The following is a 12,214-nucleotide window of genomic DNA, read 5'->3' as shown; positions in this document are numbered from 1 at the left end:
GGAGCTCACCAGGCTCCAGGTTGGGCCAGGAGCTCCAGAGGCTTCGCCAGCTGCCCCTGCAAGCACTGAGCTGCTGCTGGGCACACCTGTAGTCCCAGTCATTCTGGAGGGTGAGGCAGATTACCTGAGCCCAGGAGTTCAAGACCAGCCTGGGCAACATATTGGGATTCCATCTCAACTAAGTAGGCCGGATGTGGTGGCTCATGTCTATAAGCTCAGGACTTTGGGAGGCCAAGATGGGAGGATCACTTGAGCCTGGGAGTTTGATACCAGCTTGAGCAACGTAGCCAGGCCCTGACTCTACAAAAAAGTGAAATAATTAGTCCCAGCTACTCAGGAAGCTGACCCTTGAGTCCAGAAGGTTGAGATTGCAGTGAGCCATGATCACGCCACTACACTCTAGTCTGGGCGAGAGATTGAGACCCTGTCTCAAAAAAATAGTAATAGTTGTAGGCCACGTGCCGTGGCTCATGCCTGTAATCCCAGCACTTTGAGAGACTGAGGTGGATGGATCACAAGATCAGGAATTTGAGACCAGCCTGACCAAGATGGTGAAACCCTGTCTCTACTAAAAATACAAAAATTAGCCAGCGGTGGTGGGCGCCTGTAATCCCAGCTACTCGGGAGGCTGAGGCAGGAGAAGTGCTTGAACCCGGGAGGCAGAGGTTGCAGCAAGCTGAGATCGCGCCATTGCACTCCAGCCTGGGTGACGAGAGTGAGACTCTGTCTCAAAAAAAAAAAAAAAAAGTTGTAGTATAGAGTGCTGTGCATTCGAAAAGCCACGTGCTGGCCATCTTGCCTCTGGTGAACAGCTAGGCTGCATCAGACACAAGTGCCAGGAGCCCGCTGGGCGGAGGTGGGTGGAAGTGGGCAGGGCCCCACTACCTGGGCGAGCACGTGATGGCTGTCAGGGGTTCGTGTTACTCCATGCTCAACGGCCTTCAAAGGCTTGACCTCGTTCTGGGGACGAGGGACCACTTGGAATAATAGTGAGTACCTGAAGCCTCTCACGTGCTGAATGAACAGGGCAAGTTTGGACTCTTTGGCTCAGGTCAGAAGACAGCCAAGACGGCACCGATGAAATGAAGCAGGGTCCTCCCTCGGGGCGGGCTCCCACAGCAGCTGCTGCGGGAAGGATCCACCTGCCGCTGCGCAGAATGTTTGCTTCTGCGGGTTAGACGAGTGCACCTGTGACTCCGGGATGTCCCATGGTGGTGCAAGGGCTGCTTTGTTGTTAGGGGTTTTTTTTGTTTGTTTGTTTGTTTGTTTGTTTGTTTTTGAGAGGGAGTCTCGCGCTTTCACCCAGGCTGGAGTGCAGTGGCCGGATCGCAGCTCACTGCAAGCTCCGTCTCCCGGGTTTGTGCCATTCTCCTGCCTCAGCCTCCCTATAGCTGGGACTACAGGCGCCCGCCACCTCACCCGGCTATTTTTTTGTATTTTTTAGTAGAGACGAGGTTTCACTGTATTAGCCAGGATGGTCTCGATCTCCTGACCTCGTGATCCGCCCGTCTCGGCCTCCCAAAGTGCTGGGATTACAGGCTTGAGCCACCGCGCCCGGCCGTTAGGGGTTTTTTTATCTTATTTTTTTTATACGGAGTCTCGCTCTGTCACCCAGGCTGGAGTGCAGTGACCTATCTCAGCTCACTGCAAGCTCCGCCTCCCAGGTCCACGCCATTCTCCTGCCTCAGCCTCCCGAGTAGATGAGACTACAGGTGCCCACCACTACACCCGGCTAATTTTTTGTATTTTTGGTAGAGACGGGGTTTCACTGGGTTCGCCAGGATGGTCTCGATCTCCTGACCTCATGATCCGCCCGCCTCGGCCTCCCAAAGTGCTGGGATTACAGGCGTGAGCCACTGCGCCTGGCCTTGTTAGGGGTTTTAAGGTAATTTACAGGATTCTAAAGTCAAAACTGGATACAAAGCCATGCTCAGAAACAGGCTCTGCTCCCCACCCACCCTCTGTCATGACTTACTGCTCATCCTCCCAGAGTGTTTCATGCAAAAGCAAGCACCTATGAAGATGCTCTCATTCCCTTCCTTTCCTCGGTCAAACAATGGCATACAGTGTTCTGCACTTTGCCCCTCCTTCCCACTAACACGCTCCAGAGTACTCACTGCGTCATCTGTACAGACCCTGAGGGGCGGCCAGGCACGGTGGCTCACGTCTGCAGTCCCAGCACTTTGAGAGGCCGAGGCAGGCGGATCACCTGAAGTCAGGAGTTTGAGACCAGCCTGGCCAACATGGTGAAAAAATACTAAAAGTACAAAAATACAAAAATTAGCCAGGTGTGGTGGCACGTGCCTGTAATCCTAGCTGCTCAAGAGGCTGAGGCAGGAGAATCACTTGAACCTGGGAGGCAGAGGTGGCAGTGAGCCGAGATCATGCCATTGCACTCCAGCCTGGGCGATAAAGCGAGACTCTGTCTTAAAAAAAAAAAAAAAAAAAACTTGAGGGGGCACCTCCACTCTGCCCCTGGTTTGGCACTTTGCATGTATCCATTCTTAGTCTTTGGAGTTCCCATTGGAAGACTCCTTTAGTGGGAGCACCAGACTTTGGAGGTCAGAGGTAGCCAGGCTCACCCCAGATGGAAGAGCAGGGAAAGTTAGGTGACCTTGAATTGTATGGTACATAAGCCCCAATACATCAGGGAGCTGGTACCAATAAAGGGTGAAATGCGCTGTTGCTGCCTGCAGTCAGGATTTACCCTAATTTATTTTGGGATAAGTTCCACGTGGTCTTCATTTATTGAACAGATACTGTAACTGCCCTGCGGATAAGAGTCTGCTAGGTTTTGTGTGGTCCAAGGGTGAGTCCGACGTGGACCCAGTGCTCAAGGACTTTGCAAACCATCTGTTGGGGAAGACATATTCCCCTGTGTACCTGGCTCATCTTTGACGAGGTGAAACGCTTGGAGAGCTTCGAGGACGGAGCAAGTGGAGTAAGTGGACCTGAGGAGCGGGCAGCAATGCCTGAAGGCTCAGTCCCCTCTTCTCAGAGTGAGGATAATGGCATCTGCCTCATCATATTGAAGGGCTTAAGCTTATACAGCACTTAGCACAGGGCCTGATGTATCAGAGGTAAACATGACACTCTTCCCAACTGTAGCCACAATCAATCTCTTCCTGTCTTCTTCTTTTTTTATTTTTTATTTTTTTTGAGACCTTCCTGTCATCTTTTTTTATTTTTTATTTTTTTTGAGACAGGGTCTTGCTCTGTCGCCCAGGCTGGAGTGCAGTGGTGCAATCTTAGCTCACTGCAACCTCCACCTCCCGGGCGCAAGCAATTCTCCTGCCTCAGCCTCATGAGCAGATGGGATTTACAGGGGCATACACCACCACGCCCAGCTAATTTTTGTATTTTTAGTTGAGACAGGGTTTTGCCATGTTGGCCAGGCTGGTCTTGAACTCCTGACCTCAGGTGATCCGCCCACCTCGGCTTCCCAAAGTGCTGGGATTACAGGCGTGAGCCAGTGTACCTGGCCATACCTTCCTGTCTTATTTTCTCCAAGCAGGCTGGCGTGTTCATGGATCGATATATGTGTGATACTTTTTACGTATCGTGCATCGTGCTCATTTTAGTTTCAGGAGTTCTTTGCTCCTGTGTACCCTTTCTATACATTATCTTTCTTTTTTTCTTCTTTTTAAATAAGAGATGGGGTCTTGCTCTGTTACGCAGGCAGGAGTGCAGGGACGCAGTCATAGCTCACTGCAACCTTGACCTCCCACCGGATCCAGCCTCCTGAGTAGCTGGGACTACAGGGGCACGCATGCCACTGTGGCCTGGCCAATTAAAAAAACATTTTTTTTGGCCGGGCGCAGTGGCTCACGCGTGGAATCCCAGCACTTTGGGAGGCCGAAGCGGGTGGATCACGAGGTCAGGCGATTGAGACCATCCTGGCGAACACGGTGAAACCCCGTCTCTACTAAAAATACAAAAAAATTAGCCAGGCGTGTTGGCGGCACCTGTAGTCCCAGCTACTCAGGAGGCTGAGGCAGGAGAATGGCGTGGACCTGGGAGGCGGAGCTTGCAGTGAGCAGAGATCGCGCCACTGCACTCCAGCCTGGGTGACAGAGCGAGACTCCGTCTCAAAAAAAATTTTTTTTTGTTTTTCTGTAGAGATGGGGGTCTCACTCTGTCGTCCAGGCAGGTCTCAAACTCCTGGGCTCCAGTGATCCTCCTGCCTTGGTCTACCAAAGTGCTGAGATTCCAGGTGTGAGTCATGGTGTCCCGTTGTATACGTTTCAGTAACTATAATATTCCATTTGAGTGCTCACTTGTGCAGTTGGGCAGGTTTCCATTCTATTAAAAATAGTGCCTTCATGGACATTTCAGTGCATATACCTTTTTCTGTATTTGTGAATATTTTCTTTGAAAGAATGTCCGTAAAGTGTAACTACTAGGTCTCAGAGGGACTCACTTAAGGCCTGGTTCATTCATTCTTGCAGCTCCCAGCACAAGTGGAATACAGCTTCAACCTGAGATCGGTACCAGGCCCATTTCATTCTCTCATCCCTCCAATTCTGGCCTGAAATCATTCATTCTCTTGAATCTATAGTTGTAGATATGAACCTGGCCTTTCTGCTTCTTGGGTTCCATAAGCCTTGTCTTCCTGCTTGCTTGATGTTGCACAGTTTAATGACTGCTAGGAGGCTTCCCAAGGTCTCTGACACTTCCAGGCTCTGAGACTGCAACACGCTTGGCAATTCAAGACCGGCATTATGGCAGTGAGTTATGAGGGCAGAGGAAGGAGGAGGCCAGAACGTGTTAAGAGAGAATTTGGGTTTCACGCAGTATGTCACTGGAAGCCTTGGATGCCACTGGATTTGTTTTAAAAATATGACCTCACTGAACTCAGGTAAACGGGCAAGGGTGGAAGCGAGGAGGCAGGAGCACCGGCCGCAGAGGTCTGGGAGCTTCTAGGATGGGCAGTGGCACAGGCCGCCTATGCAGGGCAGGCCGTCAGTGAGTGGCGGAGCGCCTGCAGTCACAGGGACAGGGAAGGGTGGCCGGCGGGTCTCCACGCCCTCAGCGGGCCGACGGGACGGACAAAGGCAGAGGGAAGTGGAGTGGACGTTCGTCGTCCTGCCCCTCCACGCCGTTGTTTGGAGATGATTCCGGGAGGGTGGGAGGGTGCTGGCCTCAGCATTTCAGTGGTTGGACAGGAAGGAAGGAAGTCCCATCTCGGCGCTCCAGGGATGCGCAAATGTCAGTCCAGGACAGTGGCTCGGGAGGGGGGCAGGGGCGACGGTCCGCAGCCATCTCCCACCAGCTCCCTGTTCAGTTCTTTGATGAGAACGCTTACGTTTTCTCAATCTTACCTAAAGTGCTGAGTAAACTTACCTGCAAGACCAGCAAGCCCTGCGCCTCTCTTTCTGCGCGGTTCCCCGCAGCACATGCCGGCCCACTCGGGACTCGGGATCCACCTGCGGCCACCTGAAGACTGGGAGGGCTGGCTCCGCCCCCGCCCCAACCGGCACGACGAGCCCCGCCCACTCACGGGCGGAGCCTCCGCCGGGCGCCTCTGCCCCGGGCTGTCACTCGGGACTCCGCCCCCGGTGGGCGGAGCCTCCGGTCGGCCCTCTGGGCGCATGCGCAGCCAGTCCCGCCCGCGGCTCCGACCCGCCGGAGCCCACGTCCTTCCGGGAGCGCGCGCGCCGGTGCGGGTGCGTGCGTGAGCGTGCGCGTCTCCGCTGCCGCTGCCGCTGCCGGTGCTGCACCCGCGCCCTCTGCCGCCGCCGCCGCCGCCGCCGCCGCCGCCCGGGGTCTCCAGGCTGAGGAGTGCGTCGGCCGCTGCCCAGCAGCGCCGCGGAGCAGGGAGCGGAGCCGCGGAGCCGGCGGGAGGGCGGGCGGGCGGGCGGACGGGCAGGTGAGCTCGCTGCGGGCCGGGCGGGCGGGTCGGCCCACGTCAGGCCGGGGCGGTCGGGCGGGCGGGGGCGCGGGCGCGGGTGGGGGCGGGGGCGGTGCGCCAAAGCCGGAAATGGCGGCGACCCCCGGGCAGGGGCCGCGCGGGCGCTCGGGGCCGGAGCTGCTGCGACGCCGCGGCCTGGGCCGGGCCAGGGCGGGGGCGCGGGAAGGTCGGCGCCGGGGCCTGCGGGAGCCTCGCCGGGCCGGGGGTCTGAGTGCCGCGTCCCGCGGTGGGGACTGGGCCGCGCTCTCCGCGGGTCTCTCTCGGCCCGGGACGCCCCCTCCGCTTCCCCAGTTCCCCGCGGCCGCCCCCGACCCCCCGGGGTCCTCCCCCTTCTGCGGGAGGACCGGAGAAGCTGGAGCATCGCTGGTTTTAGGGTGGCAGATAATTTAGTCCCTGGGTCGTCGTGTTTATAGCTCGGGGAATTGAAAATTGTTCTTTAGCGCACCTTGAATTAATCTTTCAGACGTTTTAAATTCCAAAAAGCATTTGGTTTGTAAGAAAAAACCTGCCTTATCCGCCTTATAAAAACATTTGAAGCCATGCTTTATATTGAACTCTTAAGGAGAGAGTATTAGGAACTCATCCGTTCAGGTTCTAACTTGTTGGTTTTAAGTGTCTGGATTAAAGACTCTTTTTCGTGTGCCAAAGCCATGATTTCTCAAATTCATTCAGTTGTGTCATACAGGAAAAGGAAGCAAAAATTTCAGCTTTATTTTTGTTTTCCGGCTTAGGCTTGGTTGGGAAAATTTGGTGGTGGTTAGACACTTCTGCCCTTATTTGTCTGTTTAGAAAAACCTAATGACAAAAACAGTTATATTCCTCCATCTATTGTCATGATTACTTGAAGGCAAAACTTTACCCAAAGCCTCTGAGATTTTATGTTCGTTTATTTGCTTCTCTTTTTAAAAAATGTCAGCTGAGTTTCAGGAATGAGTGATCTGTCAAACAGGAGATGAAATTAGAAGCCTGGATCTAAGGGCTGTGGGGAAGTTTCGGTTGAGTTCATGGTTCCCCTTTCACTTGTGTCGGTGCTGTAGGACTCGGGCTGGCTCCAGCTGGCGTCTGGCCCAGCAGAGAGCTGTAGGGGCCCGCTCTGGTTGCTGGCTGTGTGGCCTCTGATGGACGCCCCTGGCGAGGGTGTTAATGAGCCTGCATCGTCTGAGTCCACCCACCCTCTGACTGGCCCCTGAGTCACTCTGCACCTGCCGTATCAGCCTCCTTGCTGGTTCTGAACAGACCCACATGCTCTGTCCTTGGATCTTCCTGGAATGCCTGGTGCCTTAACTTCCTGGCCTGGCGACTGCCTGCCTACCGTGCCACCCAATTCCCTGTCTCCCTTCCTCACTTCATTTTCCCACAGTGCTGAATCCTCCTAGTGTCCTGCGTAATGCATTTATCGTACTTAATATTTTACTGTGAGTTAGTAAGGTTCATGGAGAGACTGTTTTGTGAAAAGACCAGTTGCTGGCACATGATCTGGGCCCAGTAAATATTTGTTCAGTGAATGAACGTGAGGAGGTTAGCAGCAGCTGTGCCTGGGGCTGGCCTTGTCACCCGGAAGTCCTTGTGGGTGAGGTCTGAGCACGTAGAGGTAAGGGTTCCTGGAACGTTGGCCCTCAGGACAGAGAGCCACCAGCTGTCACCTGCCCACTGGGGAAAGAGCCAGGCAGGGGGTGGCTTAGAAGGGTGCATGGGACCCTTGTAAATCTTTTTGCAACTTTGAATCTATAATTATTTCAAAGTTAAAACGTTTCTAAAAAGTCAGATCTGTTTGGGCGCGGTGGCTCACACCCATAATCTCAGCATTTTGGGAGGCCGAGGTGGGCTGATCACTTGAAGTCAGGAGTTCGCCTCGCCAACATGGTGGAACCCCGTCACTACTAAAAATACAAAATTAGCTGGGTGTGGTGGCATGTGCCTATAATCCCAGCTACTTGGGAGGCTGAGGCAGGAGAATCACTTGAACCCAGGAGGCAGAGGTTGCAGTGAGCCAAGATCACACCACTGCACTCCAGCCTGGGCAAAAAGAGCGAAACTCCATCTCAACAACAACAACAACAACAACAAAAATTAGCTGGTCATGGTTGTGGGCATACATAATCCCAGCTACTCAGGAGGCTGAGGCAGGAGAATCCCTTGAACCTGGGAGGTGGAGGTTGCAGTGAGCCAAGGTCACACCACTGCACTCCAGCCTGGCCGATAGAGCAAGACTCGTCTCAAATAAATAAAAATAAAAAAATAAAAAGTCAGATCTGCCACTGGTAATAATGCTTTTAGAAATTTTGTCTTTGATTACCAGGAAAAACCCTACATGCTAGTTCTTATACTCTCTCGTGACATTTGGTCATCAAGTAGAGTGAGGTGGAATTTAATTCAGGAGAGTGACTGTGGTTGATCTCCTTAGCACGAGGCCCTTCAGCTGTGGTGCTGTGACAGCAACAGTGGCTGCTTGGTGACTTGAGGACTCTGGAGTCCTTTCCACAACCTCCACCTCATGCCCACATTAACTCAGAGCAAGTGGGCTTCAGGGCTTTCCTGCATCCCCAGAGATGGTGGCATTAACGTGGTTCAGAGATTGAACAGACGCTGCACGTTTCTCAGTCATTTTTGTTCCTCAGTTCCCCTCGCCTGGAGGGTGGATGCTGCTGAGCCCGGTTGTACAGCTTCCCTGTGACCAGCAGCTTTGCCCAGGGTCTCCCCGTTAATCATCGTCAGAACCGGAACTTGAACTCAAGTCTTCGCTAGACCAGGCTTCTTCTAAGTATCTGGCATCACCAGGAAGAGCCCCGTACAAGGTGCTGGTTTTGTTATCCTTAGAGCCCAGATGCGAGGTGCTCACGTGTATGCCTGGGGTTAGCAGTTCTGTAGGTGTTTGTTGAATGAATCACTAAAATGTAGTGGGGCGAGGAGTCATGATAAAGTAGAATTTTATCTGAGGTGGAGTTTGCTTCTGAAATCAGGCAGGAAGGTGAATGTGATACCCAGTTAGGAGCATGTAATGCCGCAGGTAAACTGTATCAGCAAACGAAGCAGTTTTTCTCTAGTGAGGAAACAGACGCCTGGGTCACTGGTCCGGGCGAGAAGAAGCTATTTGTAGAGAAATGAAACTTGATGACTAGTCCTGCATGGGAGGTGGAGAAGAGACCCCTAACTCTCCGATTATCTCCCAGCGGCCGTTAAAATGAGTGCTGCCAGGCCGGCCCGGCGGCTCACGCCTGTGATCCCAGTACTCTGGGAGGCCGAGGCGGGTGGATCTCGAGGTCGAGATATCGAGACCATCCTGGTCAACGTGGTGAAACCCTGTCTCTAGTAAAAATACAAAAATTAGCTGAGTGTGGTGGTGCATGCGTGTAGTCCCAGCTACTCGGGAGGCTGAGGCAGGAGAATTGCTTGAACCTGGAAGGCAGAGGCTGCAGTGAGCCAAGATCGTGCCACTGCACTCCAGCCTGGCAACAGAGCGAGGCTCCGTCTCAAAACCAACAAACAAACTGTAGTGCTTCTAAAATGAGACTCATTGTGATGTTCTGATTAGAACATTCCCATGCCACAAAGTCCTGAGATGGGTCCAAGGAGCACAGTCTTCTGTCAGACACGCCTCCTGCCCCGCCGTAGGCTCTCCCACTGTGGCAGCAGAATCTATGCTAGACCTTCATGAAAGAGGACAAGATCAGGGCTCACGTGACTGGGGCTGGATTGGAGCTGCTCCATCTCTGAGCCTCTGCATTCTGTAAAATGAGGGTAGTGGTGCCTCCCCTGCGTGCCTGCTGGGAGAGAAAAGGAGGCAATAAATGAAAGGTGTCTTATCACCTCCTTCCTGAATAGAAGTGACAGAGATGCTGAAAAACAGTAATAGTCTTGTTTTATGAAAGTGCTACCCCTAATCTAGGAGCTGGGACTGCCATGCCAGGAGCCCTCAGATAATGACATCCCTGAAGAGGATTAGCAGCTAGTCTGTTACCAGTCACAGGCAGTTCAACCCAGAAGATTTAAGGATTAGATTTACCCAACAACCTTGAGTGTAGATTTTGTCTCTCATCACCCTTTGCATTAATTTTGGGTGCATTGTGCATTAATGAGGAAGTTTGTTCTGCTTTATTCTTGATACGTGACAGACATTTAATAGATATAGGTCATTAGAAATAAAAATTGTTGGCTGGGCGCGGTGGCTCATGCCTGTAATCCCAGCACTTTGGGAGGCCGAGACGGGCGGATCACGAGGTCAGGAGATCGAGACTACCCTGGCTACCACGGTGAAACCCCGTCTCTACTAAAAAATACAAAAAACTAGCCGGGCGAGGTGGCGGGTGCCTGTAGTCCCAGCTACTCAGGAGGCTGAGGCAGGAGAATGGCGTAAACCCAGGAGGCAGAGCTTGCAGTGAGCTGAGATCCGGCCTCTGCACTCCAGTCTGAGCGACAGAGTGAGACTCCGTCTCAAAAAAGAAAAAAAAAAAAAAAAGAAATAAAAATTGTTTTAACTTTTATGAGTTTTGCAAACATTGATATTTCACATTGAAATTGCAGAAATTAGGACAGCATCTCATTTTCTTTTTTTTGGGATGAAGTCTCGCTCTGTCACCCAGGCTGGAGACCTCAGCTCACTGCAACCTCTGCCTCCCGAGTTCAAGTGATTCTCCTGCCTCAGCCTCCCAAGTAGCTGGGATTACAGGTGCCCGCCACTATGCCCGGCTAATTTGTTGTATTTTTAGTAGGGACGGGGTTTCGCCATGTTAGCCAGGATGGTCTCAATCTCCTGACCTCGTGATCCGCCCGCCTCGGCCTCCCAAAGTGCTAGGATGATAGGCATGAGCCACTGTGCCTGGCCCTGTTTTTTTTTTTTTTTTTTTTTTTTTGGGTGGGGGAACAGAGTCTCTCACTGTCGCCCAGGCTTGAGTACAATGGTACGATTTCCGCTCATGGCAACCTCTGCCTCCTGGGTTCAAGTGATTCTCCTGCCTCAGCCTCCTGGGTAGCTGGGATTACAGGCACCTGCCATGACGCCCGGCTAATTTTTGTATTTTTAGTAGAGTTGGGGTTTTGCCATGTTGGCCAGGCTGGTCTTGAACTCCTGACCTCAGGTGATCCACCCACTTTGGCCTCCTAAGGTGTGGGATTACAGGCGTGAGCCACCCCACCCAGCCCCAGGTTGGTCTTGAGCTCCTGGACTCAAGTGATCGTCCAACTAGCATCTCATTTTCTAAGGAAACAAGTACTTAGACCAGGTTTGGGACATGTCTCTGAAAATTCTGGGCTGGTGCAGTTGCTTGTGCCTGTAATCCCAGCACTTCAAGAACCGAGGCAGGCGGATTGCCAGAGTCTGGGAGTGAAGACCAGCCTGGGCAACACTGCACAACCCCATCTGTACGAAAAATAGAAACAGTTAGCTGGACGCGGTGACGTGCGGCTGTAGTCCCCGCTACTCGGAGGCTGAGGTGGGATCACCTGAGCCTGGGAGGTTGAGGCCGCAGCAAACCCGGACTGCGCCACTGCACTCCAGCCTGGGTGGCGAGAAACACTGTCTCAAAAACAACAACGAGAAAGGGAAGTTCTGTCTTGATCAATAATTTCCTCTTCAGGACAGACCTGCATATGCCAGAATTTAACTTTGTTCCAACATCGTTCTACATTTCACATGAATGGTTTCAAAAAACTTATTTCTGTGGCAGAGAATGTTGTCATTTATTCTTGACATATTAAACCTGAGTGATATTTTTAAATTTTTGTGATGTGTTGTGAGTGCTTAGTGAATATTCCTTGAATATGGGTATGAATGAACCTTATTTTTCTTGGATTTATAATTTTATTGTCCCTTTAAGTATTCTGCATTGAACGTGTGTCACCAGCAGGAATGATCATTACGAGATGGTGTCCAGAGGCTTGTAGTGTCTGCATTGCTGTGTCCCAGGCATTCTTTGTTTGTTTGAGACAGAGTCTCGCCCTGTCATCCAGGCTGGAGTGCAGGGGCGTGATCGTGGCTCACTGCAGCCTCCACCTCCCGGGTTCAAGTGATTCTTCTGCCTCAGCCTCCTGAATAACTGGAATTACAGGCGTGCGCCACCACTCCCAGCTAATTTTTGTATTTTCAGTAGAGATGGGGTTTCACCATGTTGCCCGGGCTGGTCTCGAACTCCTGACCTCAAGTGATCAGCCCACCTTGACCTCCCAAGGTGCTGGGATTATAGACGTGAGCCACTGTGCTCAGCCTGTGTTCTGAGGCTTTCTCTGCCCGTTATGAAATCGTGATGCTGGCAGGTCGGAAGATGGGATGGACTTGCCAGCCCCGTCGGCTCTGCCCTGCCCTCCTTG

The 12,214-nt window shown here is 52.6% G+C and overlaps 1 protein-coding gene across 2 annotated transcripts in view; it reads left to right on the top strand.

Annotated features, from left to right (window-relative positions):
- Positions 1–5,700: 5,700 nt before the first annotated feature.
- DNAJC5 (DnaJ heat shock protein family (Hsp40) member C5) overlaps positions 5,701–12,214 on the top strand; it is a 35,320-nt gene continuing 28,806 nt past the window's right edge. Inside the window, exon 1 of one of the 2 annotated variants that reach the window (XR_005235006.2) lies at positions 5,701–5,869. The gene's annotated coding sequence lies outside the window, so the exon portion shown is untranslated. The remainder of the gene's footprint in view (positions 5,870–12,214) is intronic. The other variant, XM_037983045.2, reaches the window with a different exon arrangement.

The sequence above is a fragment of the Chlorocebus sabaeus genome, chromosome 2 (assembly GCF_047675955.1).
Source record: "Chlorocebus sabaeus isolate Y175 chromosome 2, mChlSab1.0.hap1, whole genome shotgun sequence".
Taxonomy (NCBI): Eukaryota; Metazoa; Chordata; class Mammalia; order Primates; family Cercopithecidae; genus Chlorocebus; species Chlorocebus sabaeus.
Note: the sequence above shows the minus strand (reverse complement) of the source record. Positions and strands in the feature narration are given on the sequence as shown.